Source organism: Myodes glareolus, chromosome 8 (assembly GCF_982192425.1).
Source record: "Myodes glareolus chromosome 8, mMyoGla1.1, whole genome shotgun sequence".
In the NCBI taxonomy this organism is placed as follows: Eukaryota; Metazoa; Chordata; class Mammalia; order Rodentia; family Cricetidae; genus Myodes; species Myodes glareolus.
Genome location: NC_142033.1, coordinates 10,764,362 through 10,776,452, shown reverse-complemented (window position 1 = coordinate 10,776,452; position 12,091 = coordinate 10,764,362). Strand labels below are relative to the sequence as shown.

Here is a 12,091-nt window from a genome sequence, read left to right as displayed (position 1 = left end):
ACACCACTCTACTCTGTTACTGAAGTCACTTTATAAGCTGTTTGAAACTTGTGAGCTACCGAGAAGAGAGCAGCTAACTTTCCTTTACACAAGTCACCAAACACTTCCAGAGTAGTGCAAGCTCTTACTTCACCTGTTTGAGTGCTGCTGCCCCTTAGCAAGGTTTCAAGTTTCTGACTGCATAAAACCTGATTAGCTTCCAGGTGCCTGCTTCTTATCTGTCCCTAAGGCAAGCAATTCCTCAATCATGGATTGCCAGTCACAAGGAGAATTGAGCTGCAGAATGTTGCTCCATCAATCTAGCAGCTACAGGTTATTAAAATCAATTTTACCTCAAAGGACACTGCATGATGTAATAAGAAATGACTTTAGAGATAAAAGTCCAATTTAACAGGAGCAACAGATTCAGGCTATGCAAGGGGAGGAAGCAACCTGGCCTCTCTCAACCCCCTCTAAGTTACATGGCATCCCTGATTTAAAATTTGTATCTATAAAATGATATGCTTATCTCCATATCATAAGGCCATAATGAAGATTGTAAAGCACCTTCTTCAGTACAAAACATGTAGAAGTCATCAGGTACATAGGGGTCTCTTTTAGCAATATGGGACTAGAGATGGATGCATGTTTCTCTGCAGTGGGAAAACACACAGCTTCATTTCGGTAAAAGGCAGAAGTCTAGGGAACTGGACACCTTGAAAACAAGATGTCTTTAAAGATGCACAGTCTCTTGTGGGAGGGAGCCCTTATTCTTTCTGGACCTTATGTTCTATTGAGAAAAGAAACCATTGTGGAACAAAACCCAACAAGGGAACCAAGCCCCGCAAGCCTCCACCAAAAGACTGGCATTGAGAAAACAGTTGGAATGACTGAGTAACGATGCAAAATCATATCCAGAATTTCCAGGTCTATTTAGGCTTGGCAACTCCTTGGCTTCTACTTATTCTCACATGCTGAAGTAAAATTCTTAAATCAAAAAGTCTCACCGAGTTATCTCTGAAGGCACATTAATCACTGGAGAGGGGATACACTTGGCAGTCAGGGAGGAGGGAGAGAAGATTAAGTCATGGCATTTAGCAAGAGGAGAGGATAATATAGTTTTCTTCATTATATTAATTCTCTTATTGCAGAAAATACATTCAAAGAAGGGCAAAGGAACTGGGAGAACCTGCAAGCCGGTTTCATACCTTGCAGTCAGTATAGCAAAAATTTGGTTTTTTCTTCAGCCCTGGAGTAGTTTAAAAACAAAATCTTGGCTCTGATCTAGATGATATTTGCTGTGTTCTTTACCTACTTAGAGTCTGGTAGAAATGCATCTACATGAACAGACACTGTACATACACAGACACAGATACAGAAACACACAGGGTGGGGGAAGGGGAGGGAGCTAGAGAAGGGGGAGCGGACATTTGCAAGCATATCTGTAAACATGGGAGATGGTGGTGAAGTGCTGGCTAGGGCCACAGAGCCAGAGTCCCTGACTCAGGACTTTCAATCAGTTTTTCTGTGTCCTCAGAATAGCTGCTAGGCTTCAGTAATATGCACAGAAAAGACAGATTGACACATAGGTAAATAATTTGCATATCATTTAGAATTCTTAGAGGGTCAAAAGACTTAAACAATGAAAATAATTTAGCACTGTTCCCTGGTGTATGGTGTATTATGACTAAATAAATACTAAATAGTTATTGTTAATATTATTTACCCAAGGAAATGACTTATCTCAATAAAAAGTTATACCAAATTAAGCAAACTATTAAATTAAATTAAAAACTATTAAAAGAGAACCGTCAGAGACCTGACTCTACCCCACACTGTGCTCACTACAAAGCCAAAAACATTGCAAGCATATGAACAGGAAGGGAGATGTGAGAGCCCTTGTGAATTCACAGCCACATAGATCACTAGAACACAGCATCCCAGAAGGGGGACTCAATTTGTGCAGTGAACTGACCCTTATGGAAAGCAAAGGAAGGCCAGAATTTAACTCCAAGGAAGATCACAGATCTAAATGTAAGACACAGAACTATAAAACCTAGACGATAACCCAGAAGAAAGTCTAAGTGATCTTAGATTTGGTGGTAACCCTTAAAATAAAGGATTCCAAATAATTTATAAAAGAAGAAATTGTTAAGCTCGCCCTGTGCTAAAACTCTGCAAAAGAAGGGAGTGAACCAGTCTGGGAGAAATCAAGTAAAGGGGATTTTCTCCACATACAACATTTTCCACAAACCTGAAAAATGGGCAAAAGACCTGAAATGGTACTTCACCCAAGACTGATACACAGCAAGGAAAAAAAGCAAACAAAGACACAGTCATCTGTGGGTAAACAACTTTACACCAAGACTTCGTGATGACAGTTCACGCAGAGCATACCAAAGAGAACAGGACAAGGACCTACAGGAAGGGTGGTGTCACCAGAGCGTGTATAAGGTGTTACAGAACCTCAGAAGACAGGGTGGTCACTGTCACTAAGTTAATCATGGCTCCCTTGGAAGGGTGGTGTCACCAGAGCGTGTATAAGGTGTTATAGAACCTCAGAAGACAGGGTGGTCGCTGTCACTAAGTTAATCATGGCTCCCTTGCTTACTCAATATGAGTCAGGTGGCTTCTCAAAACCTCCAGCTTCCATCCACAAAGACTGTAACTGTAAAGCAACCATGTTCTTCTATTGGTTAACAAACTGCAGTTTATATACTTAACAGAATATTATTCAAGAATAAGAAGTAGTATTTGTTGGGGGAGATGGCTAGTCATTGATTCTGGCCACCCAGCTATGAAATAATCACACACAAACTGTATTATTTCCAAGTCTTCTCAGGTTTTACATGGATTTAGCCCCACGTTGGGTGCCAATTTGTTGGAAGGAGGCCACTAGTTATTTCCTGGCCACTTAGTCCCAAAATAATAACACAGAAACTGTATTATTTAAGTCACTGCTTGACCCATTAGCTCTAGCTTCTTATTGGCTAACTCTTACATCTTAATTTAACCCATCTCCATTAATCTGTGCATCACCACGAGATTGTGGCCTAACAGCAAAGTTTCAGCACATCTATCTCCGGTGGCGGCTCCATGGCTTCTCTCTAACTCTGCCTTCCTCCTCCCATGCTATAGGCCAAGCCAGTTCTTTATTCATTAACCAATAAAAGCAACACATAGACAGAAGGACCTCTCACACTAAGTATTAACCCATGAGAAGAATTAGAGGAATTTTAAATACATGTCACTATGTGCAGAAGTCAACTGGAAGAACCTACATACTGTGTGAGTCCAGTTGCACAGCATTATGGGAAATACAAAGCATAGACAATGAAAATATTAATATCTGCCAAGAGTTTTGGAGAACAGGGAAAAATAAATAAGTGAAACACAGCAAGTCCTGGTGACATTGAGACCATGCTATATGATACTGCTGTGAGAGATACATGTTCTTGCACACATGTCCCAACCCATGGGATACATGGGTTAGTACTATGTTCATATCGGCTCATCGATTGCAGCTAACATGTCACACTGCTGCAAGATGTGAAGAACAGGGACTAGAGAGACAGCTCAGAGGTCAACAAACCTTGCTGTGTATCCCAAAGACCAGACTTCAGTTCCCAGCACCCACATAAGTCAGCTCACAACTGGCTGTAACTCCAACTCCAGAGGCTCTGGCACCATCTTCTGGCCTCTGTGGGCACAGCACACACATGGCACAAGCACGCAGATACATATGCAAGTAAGTAAAAAGTTAAAAATTTAAAAAATATACTTTCTAAGTTGTTAGGAACAACAAAAACTGGTGGGGGTGGTACATAGTTACTATACTTTTCTATGAACCTAAAACTGCCAGAAATTAGGGAGTCTATTAATTAGAAAACATAACACTTAGGATGAAATGAATGCAAGAAAACCTAAAGCCTAACTCACTGAAGAAACGGGCTGAAAGCATGCTGGGTGGAAGGAAAGTAATGAGTAATAAGGCTTAAAAAAGTAATATACTGGAGTAAGAACCCAAAAATGCACATGCCTTATTGTGGTATCTGGGTTTCAATGCAAGCCAAGTTCTTTTTCAAGCGGTATAGTCATATCTGTCCTTTAGAAGATAATGCTCCTGGAATAACTGAGAAACCAAATGAAGAAAGCTTAGGGGAAGAAAAACAAAGACAACTGCACCAATCCACGTAAGATGTGCTTATGAGATTAAAGCCAGCCCAGAGTCTCAAACCTATTCTAATGACTCAAACGTCTTGAACTAGAGAAAATACAGACTATCTCCATGGTAACTGGGAGGAGGAAAATATTACTATAGAGGATCTCACAGAATTGATGGTTACAGGTAACTGCAACTTCCTTTCTTTCAATAAATCATGAAAAGCAGAGTAGAATTTTTTCTAAATCATATTGGCAGTTTAGTTGGAAATTGGAGGAGGGGATTGTACTGGCTTCCTTAGATAAATTCTAAGATTATATGAAACTGGTATGTATCTGTATGACTATCATTTACTGATCTCTCCAGAGCTCTTTTAGAAAACAATTAGCCATCACTAAATACCTAAATTTCTGCTTCTTCTCCTTGAAGCCACCCAAACAGAACCGACCTCATGAGAAACAGCAAATTCTCCTGGCAGTCCCACAATTGAAATCCCATTTCCACCTGCCCTGTGACAGTGGACAGCAGGCTCGGTTTGGAGTCTGCTGCTGTTTTATCTGTCCACAGAATCCTGATTTGGAGAATGTTTTCCTCCTAATTCACAACCACATGAGCTTGTCATACCAAACTTCCAGCCACTACCAGCTATCTGTGGACGAACTCACCCCCAGCAGAATTCACAGCGTGAATTGTATGAATACTATGTATCCTGTATACGAAAAGATTTAGTAGCATTTCATTCAACTCTCTTGGTGAGGTGGTAGGGTGGGCGAGGTGCTGCACAAGAATATAAACAGTAAACACAGAAAAGGGGGCTGGTATGCACAGGTCAGGGCATTATAGCCAATGAAATTTGAGTGAAGGCAGGAAGAAAGGGAATCAAGACTTCGTGTTCACCTTGTGGTAACTGGATGAGAGCTGATGCCATTAGCCACAATGAGGAGTGGATTTGGGAGATGGAGAACCAGTTTAATGTTGGACATGCTCAAAATGAGAGACTTGTATAAATTTCAAGCCTGGGAGTGCAGTTAGTGGTAATAAATAAGGGACTAGAAAAATCTAATGAAAGGGAGAAATGAAGACATGTAGCTGCAGTTGACAAGTAAGTGGAAACTGAAGAAGTTCCCAGGGACTCGTGACCACACAAGGAGTAGCAGCAGTGAAACGTAAGCACTAGATTGGAAAGAAAAGTAGAGCTGCGGTCTGAAGCTATTGCTAAAGTGAGGAGGACACCTACACAGAGAACTCCAGGCAACTGAGGACAGCTGAGAGCTGGAGAGGAGATCCTCCCCAGGGAAGAGCACACCAATTGGTTGTCCAGTGTCAAGTGACAAGCCCTGAAAATACTCAAACAGGTAAACACACATACAAGCAACATTATATGGATTGAACAGGATATCTATCTATCTATCTATCTATCTATCTATCTACCTACCTATCTTTCTTTCTTTCTATATATCTATCTCTACATCTATTTAGATAGCTATATCTAAAATACATATATAATATACATATCTAGATAGATAAACATATGTATATCATACAATAACAACAAAAAATGAGGCCATGAATTTGAAGGAGAGCAGGAGGGACATATGGGAGATTTTGGAGGGAGGAAAGGAGAGAAGGAAATGTTATGACTATATTATAATCTCAAAAACAACTGAAGCGATTGAGAGTCAAATTTGGGGTAGAGTCTCTAACTGCACATGAGACACTGGGGCAAGTCAGTTCCAACGTTTTGATTTGGGGCCAGCTGGAGGAAGGTGGTGTTTCCATTTTGCATCCCTCATTCACTCGGTGTTTCCTGGAGTACCATCTACAGTGAACCACCATGGCACAGACAGGAGAGAGGAGTCATGCAGTGGAGACAGAAGATTTAGTAGTTTAAGATGCCCCTGCACCAACAAGATGGGGAAACCTATGCAAGATGCAAAGAAGGAAAAACTCAGCTATGCAAGATGCAAAGAAGGAAAAACTCAGGTCAGTTCTACAGAGGTAAGACTTGAATTCACGTGACAAGATGAGACCACAGAGGGAGGTAAGAAAGAAAGTCATTGTTAAATGAGGACATGTATCAAACCTACAAGATTGTAATTTATGGGAGAAGAGAAGGAGAAGCAATCCCTTTTGGTTTGGATAGGGATAAGGAAAAATTGTAGGAATAAGAGAAGTCTTAGAGACACCATGGAGACAGAAATTTCAAGTGGCCAGCAGGCAGCAGCTCAAATCCCAGAAGCATCAAAAAGAAATGAGATCAGAGACGAAAGCACAGACGTTAGCCATTTCAGAAGAGTGAATCTAGAACCTCGTCTAAAAGGTCCCATGGAAAGAGCCGATGCCAAGAGTTAGGACTTCAGGATGATAGTAATGGAACATGCAAAGAATTTTTACAATAATGGAAATAAGAGTACTTATAAGCCCAGGATAATGAGTCAAGCAAGCTAGAGAAAATGAAAACATGGGAGAAGAGGGAATAACTGGAGAACAACACGGAGGAATCAGGCAACACGAGACTACAGGGCTTGGGCAACATCTGGGCAGCACACGTCTGCTTCCCCTCTGAAGTGAGTTCTCATCTGTCTCCTACAAATTCAGAGGCCTAGAGTCAAGGGCTGTTAAAGGTAGGCTCCCAGGCATGGTCTTTGCAAGTTGTTTATTCTTAGTTATGCCTTGCTGCGATTCAGAGAGCAGTCTAATTCTCCGAAGAGATTCATCACCCCATCACCTCATTACCCTGGTGTGAGAAACACAAGAGGAACACGAGCAACAGCTGCTGTATATTCTGTGGGATGATCGCCTTCTCTGTGAGCTAAATAGAAACTTGCAAAGATGCGAAACGGTTTCTAAGGCTTTTGTGTGTATGGGGGTGTGGCAGGGAGCAGGTGGATGTTTTATTCTCTTTAAGAGAAATTGCCCCTTTCCTACAGAACTTCGGAAACAAGACGAAGACGCAGTAAGCTAGGCAACATCCTTCCTAAGGGTCCCCTGAGCTGGCTCTGTTCTCGGCCCATGCCCCTCCCCTCTTCTCCCTAGGCACTCAGTTCTCATACTTGAACTGGAACCCATTTCTTTTTCTCTCACAAAAAGACTGGTCTCTTGGCCTTTGCTTGCTCTCTTCCCTTCTTTAACCAGGATATGCAAAAATGTGGAAGTCCCTCAGGGTGCTGAGGGACAGGACACCCAAACAAGTTTACAAGCACTTATAAAAGTCCTTGCAGGAATCCTGTGTCCCCAGTTGGCTATCCAGACCTTGGAGAACAAAGCCTGGTTGGCACACCGTGACAGCAGTCCTGAGCCCCCAGCCCCAGCAGAGCTCAAAGATGTTGCAGTCACACTGTGCTCTGAGCCCAGTTGCTGTACGGAGCCACCGGCGCCAAAGCAAGCGCCCACATGTCCACATGCAAACAGCATGAGAGACCGTCTGAGTCTGAGAGAAGCACACTCCGCGCAATGCACGCCCGGCAGCACCCTCGTGTCCCCAAGCCGTCCCTCTCCGCGCCCCGGCCCCCGGATGCCCGAGCCCCCCAGCCTCACCAGGCCGCCGCGTAACTTTCCAGGTGCGCAGCTTGGCCACTCCGCGCGTCCGCAGCGTCTCAGCGTCCTCCGCCACGCCGTCCTCCTGCGGCTCCAGCCGGACTCAGCTCGGCTCTCCCCCGCCGCACCGTGCGCACCGTGCGGGGTCCCGGCTGCTGCCGCCGCCGCTCGCGCTGCGTGGGAGCCAGGGACTCGGCGGGCGCGCTGCGGGCAGGAGCTGCGGCGACGTGGGTGCTGCCGCCTCGCTGGTCTGCGGGGGCCGCTGCGAGAAGGAGGCACGCCGGAGGGAGGAGGGAGCTCGGCGGAGAGGAGGGACGGAGGAGGGCGGGGGTCAGCCCGGCGTGGCGTGGGAGAGCCCAGAGCCCGCTTCCTTGAAGGTGGGGTCACTGGCGCCGGCGCGAACCTGTACTCCGGAGCCAGCCTGCAGCAAAGGCGACAGACTGCACTTTATACCCCGAACCTCCGGAGTGAGGCAACTTAAGTAGGGCGATAACATCGTGGATGCAAGCGGGTGGTTGGTTGTGTTATTATTTCTATTTCAAGTGTGTGGGCCGAGGGAGAGGAAAGTTGAGGGGGGTATTCATCATCGCCTTCCCTCTCCACCCCTGTGCCTCCAGTCTGCTTCACTGCAGGCTCCTGTTCTCGCTGCCTGGCTGACTGGCTGGCTCTCTCTCTACTACCTTCCCTTCCAGAGCGCACATCTGCTCGTACACATCCTGGACATGCTCTCTGGTGTCACAGTGGTGCCCTTCTGGAAGACATGTGACCCACGGATTGTTTGGCCGTGCTCTCTTCCAGCACTTTGGAGCCTTAACACGCTTCTAGTCTGCCTATTTTATGTGAGCACAGTGGGGACAGTGCTTGAATTGAGTTTCAAAGGGAGGGAGATTACACCTCCTAAAATCTGTAAGGCTTTGTTAGCAGAGACCTTTCCCTGTTATTCAAGAAGGTAATTTAACACTCTCCTGTGGCCTTGTAGGACCAGTATCCCAAGGAGTGCATTATGGTTTTCTAAATATAAATAGATACAATCACCCACCGCAGTATGCTGGGCTCTAGTGTTGTGAGATCCTACTGTAGTAAGTCCCCCTTTCTTCCTTTTCCCAGAAGGATATCCTGGCAGATTCACAGAGACAAGAACAGTTTCTTAGCGGAGTGGACAGTACAGTAAGGGTATATTCTCTGATTTGTATCCAGAGAATGTTCGAACCGGACTCCCTGGGGGTGTCAACCACCCGGAGGCTGCGGGTCTCCTGTAACTTCGGCATGTACTATTACATACATAAACCCACATAGAAGGAGGCCCATGTACACTTGTTGAATAGGGCCATTAAGTTTAAGAGAAGGAAAAACAGCTGTTGTTTTTTTTTTCTCCTCACTGGGGAAAAAATAAGCCAGGGTACTTTTTCACTCTGTACATTTCAGTCTGTACATTTTATGCTGACCTCCAATACCTCCTAGTCAGAGAAAATGGGGATAAAGGATTCCAAAGAAAAGGGGTAAATCCATGGAAAAATAATTAAGTCATGAATAAGTCCCAGTTTAAAAGGGATTTTAAGTCAGACTTGACACGTTGAGCCAAAGCTACCATTTTTAAAGAATACAAGAAACAGTAGGAGTCAATGGGTTCCATGAAATCTGTTGGCTCGGTGTGTGTACACTACTAGGTCACCCATGCAACAGGTAAGTTCTGGTCATTGAGGTCAAAGCTTGAAAGCCAGTGCTGGGTACAGACAGCGGCAACAAAGTAGAGTTAAAGAAGATCAGGTGGTATTCTTTCAGGTCATCTTCACTGACAGCCGAGAAACGGAAGAAAAACATACAATCTGGGCCGCGGGAAAGGGTAGAGGGGAGGAGAAGCAAGAGAAAGAGGACAAGGAGGAAAAGGAGGAAGAGGAGGAAGAGGAGAGGGAAGAGGGAGCCCTATTGCTTAAGAATTTGAGGCTCTCACCCATTCTCCCTCAGAGAATTTTAAGCAAGCCCTGATTCACTCCCAGTGTTTACTCCTGGAAATTCAACGGTGAACAAAATGAACTTATCCTGTCAGCTTAAGAGTCTTTCATCCAGTGGGAGACACCGACATTAAACCCGAAACTATACATGTGATAAATACTGTGAAAGAATATGAGGTCTTCATGGGAGTCTGTCACTATTAATAAATAACCTAGGTAAAATGTCTGAAATGATAAGGACATTTATTGTTCCATGCAGCAAGAAGTCCCAAGGTCAAGAGGCTGTAGTTGGTCAATTCACCGACTGAGTAATTCCAGGGAGGATTGTGAACTGTTTCCGTTATTCCGTCTGCTATCCCTGGCCTGCCAGCTTTATCCCCACAACTGCCCCACCCATAGCTTCTGGACTAGAGACTCTCTAGTTATGCAATTCTGACCCTGCCAGAAGGCAACACAGTGTCTTTTTCAAGAACAGGACAGTCTCTCTCAGAAACCTCCAGTGAGCCTGCTTCTCACCTTCCCCTTTCTCAAAACTGGGTCATGTGCCCAGCTCCAGAGGCAGAGAACAGGGACAGTGGCGTGTTACTTTGGTTGTTTGATTTGGGCTCTTCAGGATTAACCCATGAAATCTTCAGGACCGCAGTCTCTGATTAGATGACTGCATCGAAGAGGAGGAAGTGGCAATGATCCTGAGTAGGCAGCGTCAGGTCAGCTAGAAAAGCTCAGAAACATTTCACTGGGGAGAAGCAATGTCATTCAAACTGAAGAGGAGTAAGAATCAGTTGGAGGAGAGGAGGAAGCAGCCGCCGGCCGAGGGAATCCCTTTGTGTAAAGTCTGACCTTGGTGGTGTGGTCACTTACACCATTTACTGCACTAGAGAAGCAAGCTCAAGGAGTTGGATCACTTTTTATTTTTCACTGAGTTGATAAAGCTGATGATCTTGACTTCTTCAGTCTCATCTGAGCGTGAAATTACACCCTCGATTGTCTATTTCCTGCCTTTGACAGAGGAATGCAGCTTACCTCTAAGCACCTTCAGAGGCATGTCTTCAGTCCTCGGACACAAAATGTCAGTGTTGATGAATAAACCTTGTCTTGGATGTGACTATGATACACTTGGTTCACCTGACCTCTCTTAAACCGTCCTATGAGAGAATGGGTGTTTTGATGATGTCAAAGCTCAGGAGTAGCCTACAGTGATGTGCAGAACAAAATGGCTCACCTTCTCTTCACACAATTATAGAAGTCCCAGCACAGCCACCATGCCTTACATGTCTCCTGCTCACCCCTTCCCACAGAGAACCACATTGGAGCAGGTTGAGCTGGGAGCAGGTTCTAGGAATGCTTCCAGACTCCCAAGCACCTAGACTACTAAATTCCTGTTCAGTCTCTTTCAACTGTAGTTATTTTCCTAGGATGAATTTCCACTACACAGTCTTGTTACTCTTCTTCCCCATCCACAAAAAACAACCAGATCAGCTCTGTGCTTCTAGCATCAAAGTTCAGCTTAAATTCCTCAAGCCAAGCCCTCTTCTGGGTGTCAGTAAATCTGGGATGCAAAAGGAGCAAAAGCAGCATCTTGGTGGCCCATACTGTGTCCTCTCCTTTATCCATGTCCTGCAATGGCTCCCTTTCTTACTTTCCTTCTTCACGTATTTCCATATGAGCTTGAAATCTGACTTCTTGAGCAGTCATTCCAAGTATTTGGACCACTTTCTTTTGGCTTCACCAAACCCTAATCTAGGAAATGTAGCAGGTGCCTTTGGTGCTTTGGTGTTCGGGTTCCAGCATCACTTGGTATGATAAGACAGCTGGGCAATGGCTTCCACCAGTTTCCATGCTGTAGAGCATCTAGGATGCCCACCCCACCACACAATGCCCATGACTGCAGCACAGTGGCCCTCTCTGACACCACAGCAGGAGGATGCTCCATGTTCCAGACTTGTGGACATGCTCCTACCTCTCCTACTAGAATTGAAAATAAGGATTTTTGTAGAATTGGCCCTTACAATTCTATAAATAACCTAGTTCAAGTCTCTTCATTATTTAGAAAATAATTTTAACAATTAAACTTCCTATAATTTATTTTTTCACCAAGATATGAAAGACCTGTAAGAAACACACACACACACACACACACACACACACACACACAGACTAGTGGCTCTGCTTCCTCTATGCAAACAATGTTTTACTATTTCTAATGCCTTGTGATCATCCCAGCCCAGTCACTGGGATCATTGCTTCATTCCAGTCTGACATTTCTGAGGGGTCAGTGGCGTCTCACTTGCTTAGCCTTCCCTTCTGATCTGAGCGAGAAGGAAGGTGAACTTCATTAAATATTAATTACAAGTGCATTTGGACATTTTTCCTGCTTCCCTAGGCAGTGGCTAGAACCTCCCCGTGTCCTGTCCCTAAACTGGCTTTTGTCTAGACCATGCTTATCTCCTCCTTTTACTGC

At 44.6% G+C, this 12,091-nt stretch overlaps 1 protein-coding gene across 1 annotated transcript in view; it reads right to left on the bottom strand.

Moving 5' to 3' along the window:
* Prkg2 (protein kinase cGMP-dependent 2) overlaps nucleotides 1-8,072 on the bottom strand; it is a 98,612-nt gene extending 90,540 nt beyond the window's left edge. Inside the window, exon 1 of the mRNA XM_085691593.2 lies at nucleotides 7,679-8,072. The gene's annotated coding sequence lies outside the window, so the exon portion shown is untranslated. The remainder of the gene's footprint in view (nucleotides 1-7,678) is intronic.
* Nucleotides 8,073-12,091: the final 4,019 nt, after the last annotated feature.